Source organism: Cherax quadricarinatus, unplaced genomic scaffold (assembly GCF_038502225.1).
Source record: "Cherax quadricarinatus isolate ZL_2023a unplaced genomic scaffold, ASM3850222v1 Contig2320, whole genome shotgun sequence".
Lineage (NCBI taxonomy): Eukaryota > Metazoa > Arthropoda > Malacostraca > Decapoda > Parastacidae > Cherax > Cherax quadricarinatus.
Genome location: NW_027197346.1, coordinates 49,664 through 63,531, shown reverse-complemented (window position 1 = coordinate 63,531; position 13,868 = coordinate 49,664). Strand labels below are relative to the sequence as shown.

The 13,868-nt window shown below is 38.7% G+C and overlaps 1 protein-coding gene across 1 annotated transcript in view; it reads left to right on the top strand.

Annotated features, from left to right (window-relative positions):
• Positions 1-816: 816 nt before the first annotated feature.
• LOC128691959 (tripartite motif-containing protein 59) overlaps positions 817-13,868 on the top strand; it is a 49,502-nt gene continuing 36,450 nt past the window's right edge. Inside the window, exon 1 of the mRNA XM_070081321.1 lies at positions 817-932. The gene's annotated coding sequence lies outside the window, so the exon portion shown is untranslated. The remainder of the gene's footprint in view (positions 933-13,868) is intronic.

Genomic DNA, 13,868 nt, shown 5'->3' with positions numbered 1-13,868 from the left:
AACACCAGACACAAACATCTCTACGACATTCCCCTTGTCCGACTAAACCTTTACAAAAATTCAATGTGTGTCAAAGGACCTAAAATCTGGAACACCCTACCTGAGAACTCTAGAACTGCAGACACATTCATTACTTTCAAATCTACAGTTAGAAAACAACTTATCTCCCTGATACACCCCGACAACTAACTACATGATAACCACCTGGTGGTTCACAATTACACTCACTCACACACTGACTATAAACCCAGAAATACATATCTTAATCTTAAAATAATGAATCCTAACTAGTCATAAGTTTGCCTATGATACTCCAATATAGACACTATGTATTGTGCCAAAACAAAAGCATTCAAATTCCTAAACTCATAAACTATAATGTAGTCACTTAGCCTTACTACCATAATCTGTAATAATTTAAAGTTCAGAATTAATCTAAGTCTACCCGAAATGCCTAGCCATGCTAGGTGTCCTAGCCATGCTAGGTGTCCTAGTGGCCCCCTCTGTAATTAGTATTTTAAAACATTTAAACCACACAATATTCAAAATCTGTAAACCCCGCATTGTAATCCTTATAGAGAATAAACTTGATTGATAGTGTTAAGTAGTCAGTCCGCCAATAATGTTAAGTCTGCCCATATTACCTAGGCATAATAGAGGCTGTCTTTGTGTTGCACTATTGTAAATACATAATCTCAATGTACTATCTGAAGAGACATAAATAAATAAATAAATAAATAAATAAATAAATAAATAAATAAATAAATGTTGTTGTGGACTAGGCTGGACACAGTGACAGGTATCAGTCGCCCTTAACAACAATAACAGTGACAGGTATCAGTCGCCCTTAACAACAATAACAGTCTTAACAACAATAACAGTCAAGGTGGTACATTGTTACCTCTCCTCTTTAACAACCTCTGTAATACAAGGTAATTTTAACAGTTGATAAATTAGACACATGTGCAACTCTTGGGTATCTTTATTGAGGAAACGTTTCGCCACACAGTGGCTTCATCAGTCCATACATAGGAGAAACTTGAAGAACAGGAGGAGAATGAGGTAATCAGTCCCTCAACCTTGAGTCGATGTGTTCAGTCCATCAACCTTGAGTCGATGTGTTCAGTCCATCAATCTTGAGTCGATGTGTTCAGTCCATCAATCTTGAGTCGATGTGTTCAGTCCCTCAACCTTGAGTCGATGTGGTCAGTCCATCAACCTTGAGTCGATGTGTTCAGTCCATCAATCTTGAGTCGATGTGTTCAGTCCCTCAACCTTGAGTCGATGTGTTCAGTCCCTCAACCTTGAGTCGATGTGGTCAGTCCATCAATCTTGAGTCGATGTGTTCAGTCCCTCAACCTTGAGTCGATGTGTTCAGTCCATCAATCTTGAGTCGATGTGTTCAGTCCATCAATCTTGAGTCGATGTGTTCAGTCCATCAATCTTGAGTCGATGTGTTCAGTCCATCAATCTTGAGTCGATGTGTTCAGTCCCTCAACCTTGAGTCGATGTGTTCAGTCCATCAATCTTGAGTCGATGTGTTCAGTCCATCAATCTTGAGTCGATGTGTTCAGTCCATCAATCTTGAGTCGATGTGTTCAGTCCATCAATCTTGAGTCGATGTGTTCAGTCCCTCAACCTTGAGTCGATGTGTTCAGTCCATCAATCTTGAGTCGATGTGTTCAGTCCATCAATCTTGAGTCGATGTGTTCAGTCCCTCAACCTTGAGTCGATGTGTTCAGTCCATCAATCTTGAGTCGATGTGTTCAGTCCATCAATCTTGAGTCGATGTGTTCAGTCCCTCAACCTTGAGTCGATGTGTTCAGTCCATCAATCTTGAGTCGATGTGTTCAGTCCCTCAACCTTGAGTCGATGTGTTCAGTCCATCAATCTTGAGTCGATGTGTTCAGTCCATCAATCTTGAGTCGATGTGTTCAGTCCCTCAACCTTGAGTCGATGTGTTCAGTCCATCAATCTTGAGTCGATGTGTTCAGTCCCTCAACCTTGAGTCAATGTGTTCAGTCCATCAATCTTGAGTATAATACGGCAGATGAGCGGAGAAGCAGCTTATAAACCGTATGGCAGGAGAGGTGCAGCAGTCATAGGTCGTGTCACATTTGTTCAGTGTTGAAGTAGGTTGTGCCCAAGAATTAGGCAAGCGAAGAATACCTAAGTATTAAGATCCCAAGAAGTTGCAGTGTCTGACAGGTTTGTAGATGAATGGTTCAGAGAACCGACATGTTGATAAATTAGACACATGTGTCTAATTTATCAACATGTCGGTTCTCTGAACCATTCATCTACTAATTTTAACAGTGTGTATAACGTAAGATAATTTTAGATATTATAGCAGTTGTGTTATAATGTTTGTCTGGTGCAGGTTGTTAGTGACACTTGTTAATGACCATAATAACTGCTGCAGGTTGTTAGTGACACTTGTTAATGACCATAATAACTGCTGCAGGTTGTTAGTGACACTTGTTAATGACCATAATAACTGCTGCAGGTTGTTAGTGACACTTGTTAATGACCATAATAACTGCTGCAGGTTGTTAGTGACACTTGTTAATGACCATAATAACTGCTGCAGGTTGTTAGTGACACTTGTTAATGACCATAATAACTGCTGCAGGTTGTTAGTGACAGTTGTTAATGACCATAATAACTGCTGCAGGTTGTTAGTGACACTTGTTAATGACCATAATAACTGCTGCAGGTTGTTAGTGACACTTGTTAATGACCATAATAACTGCTGCAGGTTGTTAGTGACACTTGTTAATGACCATAATAACTGCTGCAGGTTGTTAGTGACACTTGTTAATGACCATAATAACTGCTGCAGGTTGTTAGTGACACTTGTTAATGACCATAATAACTGCTGCAGGTTGTTAGTGACACTTGTTAATGACCATAATAACTGCTGCAGGTTGTTAGTGACACTTGTTAATGACCATAATAACTGCTGCAGGTTGTTAGTGACAGTTGTTAATGACCATAATAACTGCTGCAGGTTGTTAGTGACAGTTGTTAATGACCATAATAACTGCTGCAGGTTGTTAGTGACACTTGTTAATGACCATAATAACTGCTGCAGGTTGTTAGTGACACTTGTTAATGACCATAATAACTGCTGCAGGTTGTTAGTGACAGTTGTTAATGACCATAATAACTGCTGCAGGTTGTTAGTGACACTTGTTAATGACCATAATAACTGCTGCAGGTTGTTAGTGACAGTTGTTAATGACCATAATAACTGCTGCAGGTTGTTAGTGACAGTTGTTAATGACCATAATAACTGCTGCAGGTTGTTAGTGACACTTGTTAATGACCATAATAACAACCACACTAACAACCACACTAACAACCACACTAACAACCACACTAACAACCACACTAACAACCACACTACCAACCACACTAACAACCACACTAACAACCACACTAACAACCACACTAACAGCCACACTAACAACCACACTAACAACCACACTAACAACCACACAAACAACCACACTAACAGCCACACTGACAACCACACTAACAACCACACAAACAACCACACTAACAACCACACAAACAACCACACTAACAGCCACACTAACAACCACACTAACAACCACACTAACAGCCACACTAACAACCACAATAACAGCCACACTAACAATCACACTAACAACCACACTAACAACCACACTAACAACCACACAAACAACCACACTAACAACCACACTAACAATCACACTAACAATTTCACTAACAGCCACACTAACAATCACACTAACAACCACACTAACAACCACACTAACAACCACACAAACAACCGCACTAACAACCACACTAACAATCACACTAATAACTTCACTAACAACCACACTAACAACTTCACTAATAACTTCACTAACAACCACACTAACAACTTCACTAACAACTTCACTAACAACCACACTAACAACTTCACTAACAACCACACTAACAACCACACTAACAACCACACTAACAACCACACTAACAACCACACTAACAACCACACTAACAACTACACTAACAACCACACTAACAACCACACTAACAACTACACTAACAACTACACTAACAACTACACTAACAACTACACTAACAACCACACTAACAACTACACTAACAACTACACTAACAACCACACTAACAACTACACTAACAACTACACTAACAACTACACTAACAACTACACTAACAACTACACTAACAACTACAATAACAACTACACTAACAACTACACTAACAACTACACTAACAACTACAATAACAACCACACTAACAACTACACTAACAACCACACAACCACACTAACAACCACACTAACAGCCACACTAACACCCACACTAACACCCACACTAACACCCACACTAACAACCACACTAACAACCACACTAACAACCACTAACAACCACACTAACAACCACACTAACAGCCACACTAACAACCACACTAACAACCGCACTAACAACCACACTAACAACCACATAAACAACCACACTAACAACCACACTAACAACCACACTAACAACTTCACTAACAACTTCACTAACAACCACACTAAAAACCACACTAACAACCACACAAACAACCACACTAACAACCACACTAACAACCACACTAACAACCACACTAACAACCACACTAACAACCACACTAACAGCCACACTAACAACCACACTAACAACCACACTAACAACCACACAAACAACCACACTAACAGCCACACTGACAACCACACTAACAACCACACTAACAACCACACTAACAGCCACACAAACAACCACACTAACAACCACACAAACAACCACACTAACAGCCACACTAACAACCACACTAACAACCACACTAACAGCCACACTAACAACCACAATAACAGCCACACTAACAATCACACTAACAACCACACTAACAACCACACTAACAACCACACAAACAACCACACTAACAACCACACTAACAATCACACTAACAATTTCACTAACAGCCACACTAACAATCACACTAACAACCACACTAACAACCACACTAACAACCACACAAACAACCGCACTAACAACCACACTAACAATCACACTAATAACTTCACTAACAACCACACTAACAACTTCACTAATAACTTCACTAACAACCACACTAACAACTTCACTAACAACTTCACTAACAACCACACTAACAACTTCACTAACAACCACACTAACAACCACACTAACAACCACACTAACAACCACACTAACAACCACACAAACAACCACACTAACAACCACACAAACAACCACACTAACAACCACACTAACAACCACACTAACAACCACACTAACAGCCACACAAACAACCACACTAACAACCACACAACCACACTAACAACCACACTAACAGCCACACTAACACCCACACTAACACCCACACTAACACCCACACTAACAACCACACTAACAACCACACTAACAACCACTAACAACCACACTAACAACCACACTAACAGCCACACTAACAACCACACTAACAACCGCACTAACAACCACACTAACAACCACATAAACAACCACACTAACAACCACACTAACAACCACACTAACAACTTCACTAACAACTTCACTAACAACCACACTAAAAACCACACTAACAACCACACAAACAACCACACTAACAACCACACTAACAACCACACTAACAACCACACTAACAACCACACTAACAACCACACTAACAGCCACACTAACAACCACACTAACAACCACACTAACAACCACACAAACAACCACACTAACAGCCACACTGACAACCACACTAACAACCACACTAACAACCACACTAACAGCCACACAAACAACCACACTAACAACCACACAAACAACCACACTAACAGCCACACTAACAACCACACTAACAACCACACTAACAGCCACACTAACAACCACAATAACAGCCACACTAACAATCACACTAACAACCACACTAACAACCACACTAACAACCACACAAACAACCACACTAACAACCACACTAACAATCACACTAACAACTTCACTAACAGCCACACTAACAATCACACTAACAACCACACTAACAACCACACTAACAACCACACTAACAACCACACTAACAACCACACTAACAGCCACACTAACAACCACACTAACAACCACACTAACAACCACACAAACAACCACACTAACAGCCACACTGACAACCACACTAACAACCACACTAACAACCACACTAACAGCCACACAAACAACCACACTAACAACCTAACAACCACACAAACAACCACACTAACAGCCACACTAACAACCACACTAACAAACACACTAACAGCCACACTAACAACCACAATAACAGCCACACTAACAATCACACTAACAACCACACTAACAACCACACTAACAACCACACAAACAACCACACTAACAACCACACTAACAATCACACTAACAACTTCACTAACAGCCACACTAACAATCACACTAACAACCACACTAACAACCACACTAACAACCACACAAACAACCACACTAACAACCACACTAACAATCACACTAATAACTTCACTAACAACCACGCTAACAACTTCACTAATAACTTCACTAACAACCACACTAACAACTTCACTAACAACTTCACTAACAACCACACTAACAACTTCACTAACAACCACACTAACAACCACACTAACAACCACACTAACAACCACACTAACAACCACACTAACAACCACACAAACAACCACACTAACAACCACACTAACAACCACACTAACAACCACACTAACAGCCACACAAACAACCACACTAACAACCACACAACCACACTAACAACCACACTAACAGCCACACTAACACCCACACTAACACCCACACTAACACCCACACTAACAACCACACTAACAACCACACTAACAACCACACTAACAACCACACTAACAACCACACTAACAGCCACACTAACAACCACACTAACAACCGCACTAACAACCACACTAACAACCACATAAACAACCACACTAACAACCACACTAACAACCACACTAACAACTTCACTAACAACTTCACTAACAACCACACTAAAAACCACACTAACAACCACACAAACAACCACACTAACAACCACACTAACAACCACACTAACAACTTCACTAACAACCACACTAAAAACCACACTAACAACCACACAAACAACCTCACTAACAACCACACTAACAACCACACTAACAACCACACTATTTATTTATTTATTTATTTATTTATAATTTGAGCACACATACAGAGGTACAAAAAAATACAGATAAGAGCAGCATGCCAAAGCCACTTATACTATGCATAGCATTACGGGCTGGCTTAAAATTAACTTAAGATTAACTAAGCAATGATGAAATCAGTGAAAAACATTAATGTAAACAGATTACTATAAAGCACAAGTGAGTATTACAAAGACAGGTCATATGGTTGCATGCATTGTTGTACATTCAGTAGAATGGAGTATTCTGTTAGGTAGTGTATTTAAAAAATAATAAAGTTAGATTGGGTTTTAGGTTTAACATTTATGTGATATAATTGTGAGAAACATTTAAGATATACAATTTATAAGGTTCAGTTATTCAGTATTTATTTGGTTTTGGGTGAGTAAGTGATCTTTGAGAAGAGACTTGAATTTATAAACAGGTAGTGTTTCTTTTATATTTACAGGTAATGAATTCCAGATTTTAGGGCCTTTTATGTGCATTGAGTTTTTGCATAGCGTGAGATGGACACGAGGAATATCAAAGAGTGATCTGTGCCTTGTGTTATGGTCATGTGTTCTGTTGAGGTTGGCAAGGAGATGTTTGAGGGGAGGGTTAATATCAGAGTTAAGTGTTCTATGTTTGTAATAGGTGCAGTAATAAGTATGGATGTTTTGTATGGTGAGTAGGTTTAGTGTATTGAATATTGGTGGAGTGTGCTGCCTATAGTGAGAATTTGTTATCATTCTAACTGCAGCCTTTTGTTGGGTAATTAGTGGTCTGAGATGGTTAATTGTTGTTGAGCCCCATGCACAAATTCCATAGGTGAGATAGGGGTAAATAAGAGTGTGATATAGGGCCAGGAGGGCTGACTGTGGAGCATAGTACCGTATCTTCGATAGTACGCCTACAGTCTTGGAAATTTTCTTAGAAATTTGTTGTATATGTGTATGAAATTTGAGTCTATTATCAAGGTGGATTCCTAAGAATTTTCCCTCTGTTAGCTTTGTGATAGGTGATCCGTTTATCATTATGTTAAGAGGGACATCTGTAGCTCTGTTACCAAACTGAATGAAGTAGGTTTTGTCAATGTTTAGTGTAAGTTTGTTAGTACTCATCCAGGTAGATATTTTCTGTAATTCGATATTTACAGTATTGGCTAGCGTGACTGGGCTCGGGTGGGAGAAGACGTATGTTGTGTCATCAGCAAATAGTGTGGGTTTGAGTAATTGCGAAGCATTTGGTAGGTCATTTATGTATAGGAGAAAGAGAAGAGGGCCAAGGACACTTCCCTGTGGGACACCAACTGTAATTGGTTGTGCAGAAGAGTTTGCCCCATTTGCGTACACATATTGGCTTCTGTTGCTGAGGTATGACTTGAGGTAGTTGAGGGAGTGCCCTCTTATACCATAGTGTGACAATTTTACGTGGAGCAAGTCATGGTCAACTGTATCAAAAGCTTTACGTAAGTCAATGAAGATCCCCAGTGGGACTTCTTTTTTCTCTATTGCAGTGTATATATGTTCTAGCATGTGTATAATAGCATCATTAGTATTTTTATTAGGCCTGAATCCAAATTGGCAGGGGTTGAGTATGTTTTGGGAGATAAGGTAGGAGTAGATTCGTTTATGAATTAATTTTTCGAAGATTTTTGAGAGAGGGTGTAAGTTGGATATTGGCCTATAGTTATTCAACTCTGTTTGGTCTCCTCCTTTGTGGATCGGGGTGACCCTTGCTATTTTGAGTACTGTAGGGAAGGTGGAGGATTCAATGGATTTGTTAAAGAGTGTTGCAATGATTGGTGATAGCACTTGTGACACTTTTTTGTATATAAAGGGTGGTAAGGTATTTAAATCTCCTGCCTTGTTTTTTAGTGCGTTGATAATAAGGGAGACTTCGTATGGGTTAGTCGGAGCTAGGAACAGTGTGTTCGGGTAGTTGCCGGTGAGGTAGTCATTTGGTGGGGTATCTGAGCTTGGGATTTTATTGGCAAGGTTTTGTCCTATAGTGGAGAAGAAATCATTGAGTCTGTTTGCTGTTTCTGTTGGTGGGAGTTGGGGTTCATCTGATTTTGCTAATTTTATTTCGCTATTTCGTGATATCTTTTTTGTTCCCAGAATTTCTGATAGGGTTTTCCAGGTCTTTTTTATATCACCTCGTAAGTTGGATAATCTGTTCTCATAATACAATTTTTTTGCCCTTCTTATCAGGCTGGTTAGGATTGACGAGTAACGTTTTGTTTGGTCTCTGGTTATGTGACCCATTCTGTACTGTTTTTCATATTGGTGTTTTGTATTTATGGATTTGAGAATGCTGGGTGTTAGCCAGGGACTGTTCAGTCTCTTAGCTGTCATCTGCTTAGTTTTTTTAGGGCAGTGCTTGTTATAGAGGTATTGGGTCTTTTTTAGAAAATTATTAATACATTCGTCAATATCTGTATTGATTTCTAGCTCAGTGTGCCAGTCAATGTTTGCTACTGCTGTTGTGAAGTTATTAATGGCTGCCTCATTGTGAAGTCTGAAGGTGACTTTAGTAGTGTCTTGGGGTAATTTACCAAGAGTTGTTATGAGGAAAGTAGGGTAGTGGTCTGTGGTATTATCTGTAATTATGCCTGATTTTAAAGGGGATATGGTGTTGGTCCAGATGTGGTCAAGTAGGGAAACACTAGTCTCTGTAACTCTTGTAGGTTTTGTTACTGTTGGTAGCAACATACAGTTACTCATTGTGTTTGTGAATTCAGTAACGTGTGGGTCCTGGTCTTGCAGGAGATTTATATTGAAGTCTCCTGAGAGTAGTAAGTGATCTTTGTTCATGCGTGCATCAGTTATCATACTTCCTAGGTTTTGACTAAATTGGCTAATGTTTGACTGTGGAACTCTGTAGATGTTTATCAATGTGAGAGGTTTTTGTAGGTATTTGGATTTGAATTTGGCTATTATATATTCCCCATGTTCATCTCTTGTGCAAGTATTAGTGATACATTCTAGTTGGTCTGAGTAGTATATGGCTGTGCCACCCCCTTGTTGGTCTGGCCTACAGTTGTGTATGGCTGTGTAACCAGGAATGGCATAGACATCTGTACTATCAAGCTTTAGCCAGGTTTCAGTTAGTGTAATGATGGACATATTGGCATGTAAGGAATTTAGTAATGCTATGAGGTCATCGTAATGCTTGCTTAAAGATCTGATATTGTAGTTAAAGATAGTTATGTTGTTGTTGGCACTGAGAAGTGCCTTTGATTGTTCTGCAGTGTAGTAATTACAGTAACTGTTTGATTCATTTAAGTCATTAAATAAGAGGTTGGTATCAGGATCAATGCTTGTAATCATAAGATTTGTAGTGAATCTATAGTTAGAATTAAGTATAAAACAAAGTAAATAGTCTTAAGCTAAAAAGTAGCACCTGAATTATTTAACAAATGTAAAATAATGAGCTAAGGTAGTTTTTTTTTTTTTAAGCTAAAATAAAGGAGACAATATAAAAGGGACTAGTACAAATAAAGTGATGATCAAATAATGGAGCTTGGGAATATGATAGTAGGTAGTACTATAAAATAAATGAGCTTTGGAATATAATGGCAAAATTGTGAACTTGTTCTACTTTAGCACCTGAGAATAGCACCTTGATTATTTTAACAATTGTGAATGTATAAACTAGGGTAGTTATATAAAGCTAAAATAAAGGAGAAAATATATAAGGGACAATTAAGTAATGGTAAACAAAGTTAAATGGACAGATGGTCACTATGAAATAATATTGGTTTAGGAGTAAGATCTGATTTGTAATATTAGATAAATTGAGCAGTTTATTGCACAATAAAAGTAAAAAAAATGAGGTAGTTGGTACTAGCTAGCAAAAGATAGTTTTGGTACTTGCAAAAAAGTAATTGGAATATACACTAATTGCATACACAATGAAAAGTGACTAAAAAAACAAGTAGTGATAAACAAAATTAAATGGACAGGTAAGAAAAATGAATATTATTAATTTGGAGTAAGATATGACTTGTAATTTAAAATTATGAGCAATTAATAGCAGTAAGAAAGAATTATAGAGTATTGGAGGTAGTTGGCATTAGTTAGTGATGAAAAATAATAAAAATAATAATGTACAATATAATAGTAACGTACACTATATGCACCACACGTATATATGTATTAAGGGCACTTATCTAATCTGTTACAGAAATGTCAGCTTTTCTAAGGAAGGTAGAGAGATCATGTTCATTTGAGATGGTATATTGTTGTCCTGTTGATGTTTTCCTTACTAGTATTTTCCCATCTCGCGTGAAACACTGATGTATTTTGTTTTCCTGTTTAAGTTTTCTCAGCCTGAACAGAAGGTTTTGACGTTTTTTTGTTAGACACTCATTTATGTACACTCCATTTTTCATTGTAATTGCTGATTTAATTAGGTCCTTTCTTTTATCGTATGAATGAAGTCTGATCATTATACTGTGTTTACTTCCTGGTTTTCCTAGCAAACGTGTTTCTTTGATTTCATTGTTTTGCACGATGACTTGTACGTGGTTCTGTATTATCCTGACAGCAGTTTCTTTGCACTGTGCTTGTGTTATGTCACTAGGAATGTGTGGACTGTTTATTATAACTGCATCAGACAACTTATCTTGTTCAGTTTTGTCGTCTTGGAAATCAAGGTATTCATTTAGTCGAGTGTGCATCTTCTGATTCCAGTCCTTGATTGCTTCTTCAACCTTCATATTTATTGTTGTTATTTGCTCAGTGTGACTGGCTATAGCTGCTTTTAGAGTATTTTCTGTGTCAACACTTCCCGATGTAATCTTCTCTTCAAGGTTTTGGATCTTATTCTCGAGGTTGGTTATCTTGGAATCTCGTCGCTCGAGTGCTGCTTTGATATCTTTGATTTCATTTTCTAGAGCAACGATGTAGTCCTTGATATTGTCAACCACATTGATATTATCAACCACACTATCAACCACACTATCAACCACACTAACAACCACACTAACAACCACACTAACAACCACACAAACAACCACACTAACAACCACACAAACAACCACACAAACAACCACACTAACAACCACACTAACAACCACACTAACAACCACACTAACAACTTCACTAACAACTTCACTAACAACCACACTAACAACTTCACTAACAACTTCACTAACAACCACACTAACAACCACACAAACAACCACACTAACAGCCACACTAACAACCACACTAACAAACACACTAACAACCACACTAACAACCACACTAACAGCCACACAAACAACCACACTAACAACCACACAAACAACCACACTAACAACCACACTAACAGCCACACTAACAACCACACTAACAACCACACTAACAACCACACTAACAACCACACAAACAACCACACTAACAACCACACTAACAACCACACAAACAACCACACAAACAACCACACTAACAACCACACTAACAACCACACTAACAACCACACTAACAACCACACTAACAACCACACTAGCAACCACACTAGCAACCACACTAACAACCACACTAACAACCACACTAACAACCACACTAACAACTTCACTAACAACCACACTAACAACCACACAAACAACCACACAAACAACCACACTAACAACCACACCGACAACCACACTAACAACCACACTAACAACCACACTAACAACCACACTAACAGCCTCACAAACAACCACACTAACAACCACACAGACAACCACACTAACAACCACACTAACAGCCACACTAACAACCACACTAACAACCACACTAACAACCACACTAACAACCACAGTAACAGCCACACTAACAACCACACTAACATCCACACTAACAACCACACAAACAACCACACTAACAACCACACAAATAACCACACTAACAACCACACTAACAACTTCACTAACAACCACACTAAAAACCACACTAACAACCACACTAACAACCACACTAACAACCACACTAACAACCACACTAACAACCACACTAACAACCACACAAACAACCACACTAACAACCACAGTAACAACCACGCTAACAACCACACTAACAACCATACTAACAACCACACTAACAACCACACAAACAACCACGCTAACAACCACACTAACAACCACACTAACAACCACACTAACAACCACAGTAACAACCACGCTATCAACCACACTAACAACCACACTAGCAACTTCACTAACAACCACACTAACAACCACACTAACAACCACACAAACAACCACACTAACAACCACACTAACAACCACACTAACAACCACACTAACAACCACACTAACAACCACACTAACAACCACACTAACAGCCACACTAATAGCCACACTAACAACCACACTAACAACTTCACTAACAACCACACAAACAACCACACTAACAACCACACTAACAACCACACTAACAACCACACTAACAACCACACTAACAACCACACTAACAACTACACTAACAAGCACACTAACAACCACACTAACAACCACACTATCAACCACACTAACAACCACACTAACAACTTCACTAACAACCACACTAACAACCACACTAACAACCACACTAACAACTTCACTAACAACCACATTAACAACCACACTAACAACCACACTAACAACCACACTAACAACTTCACT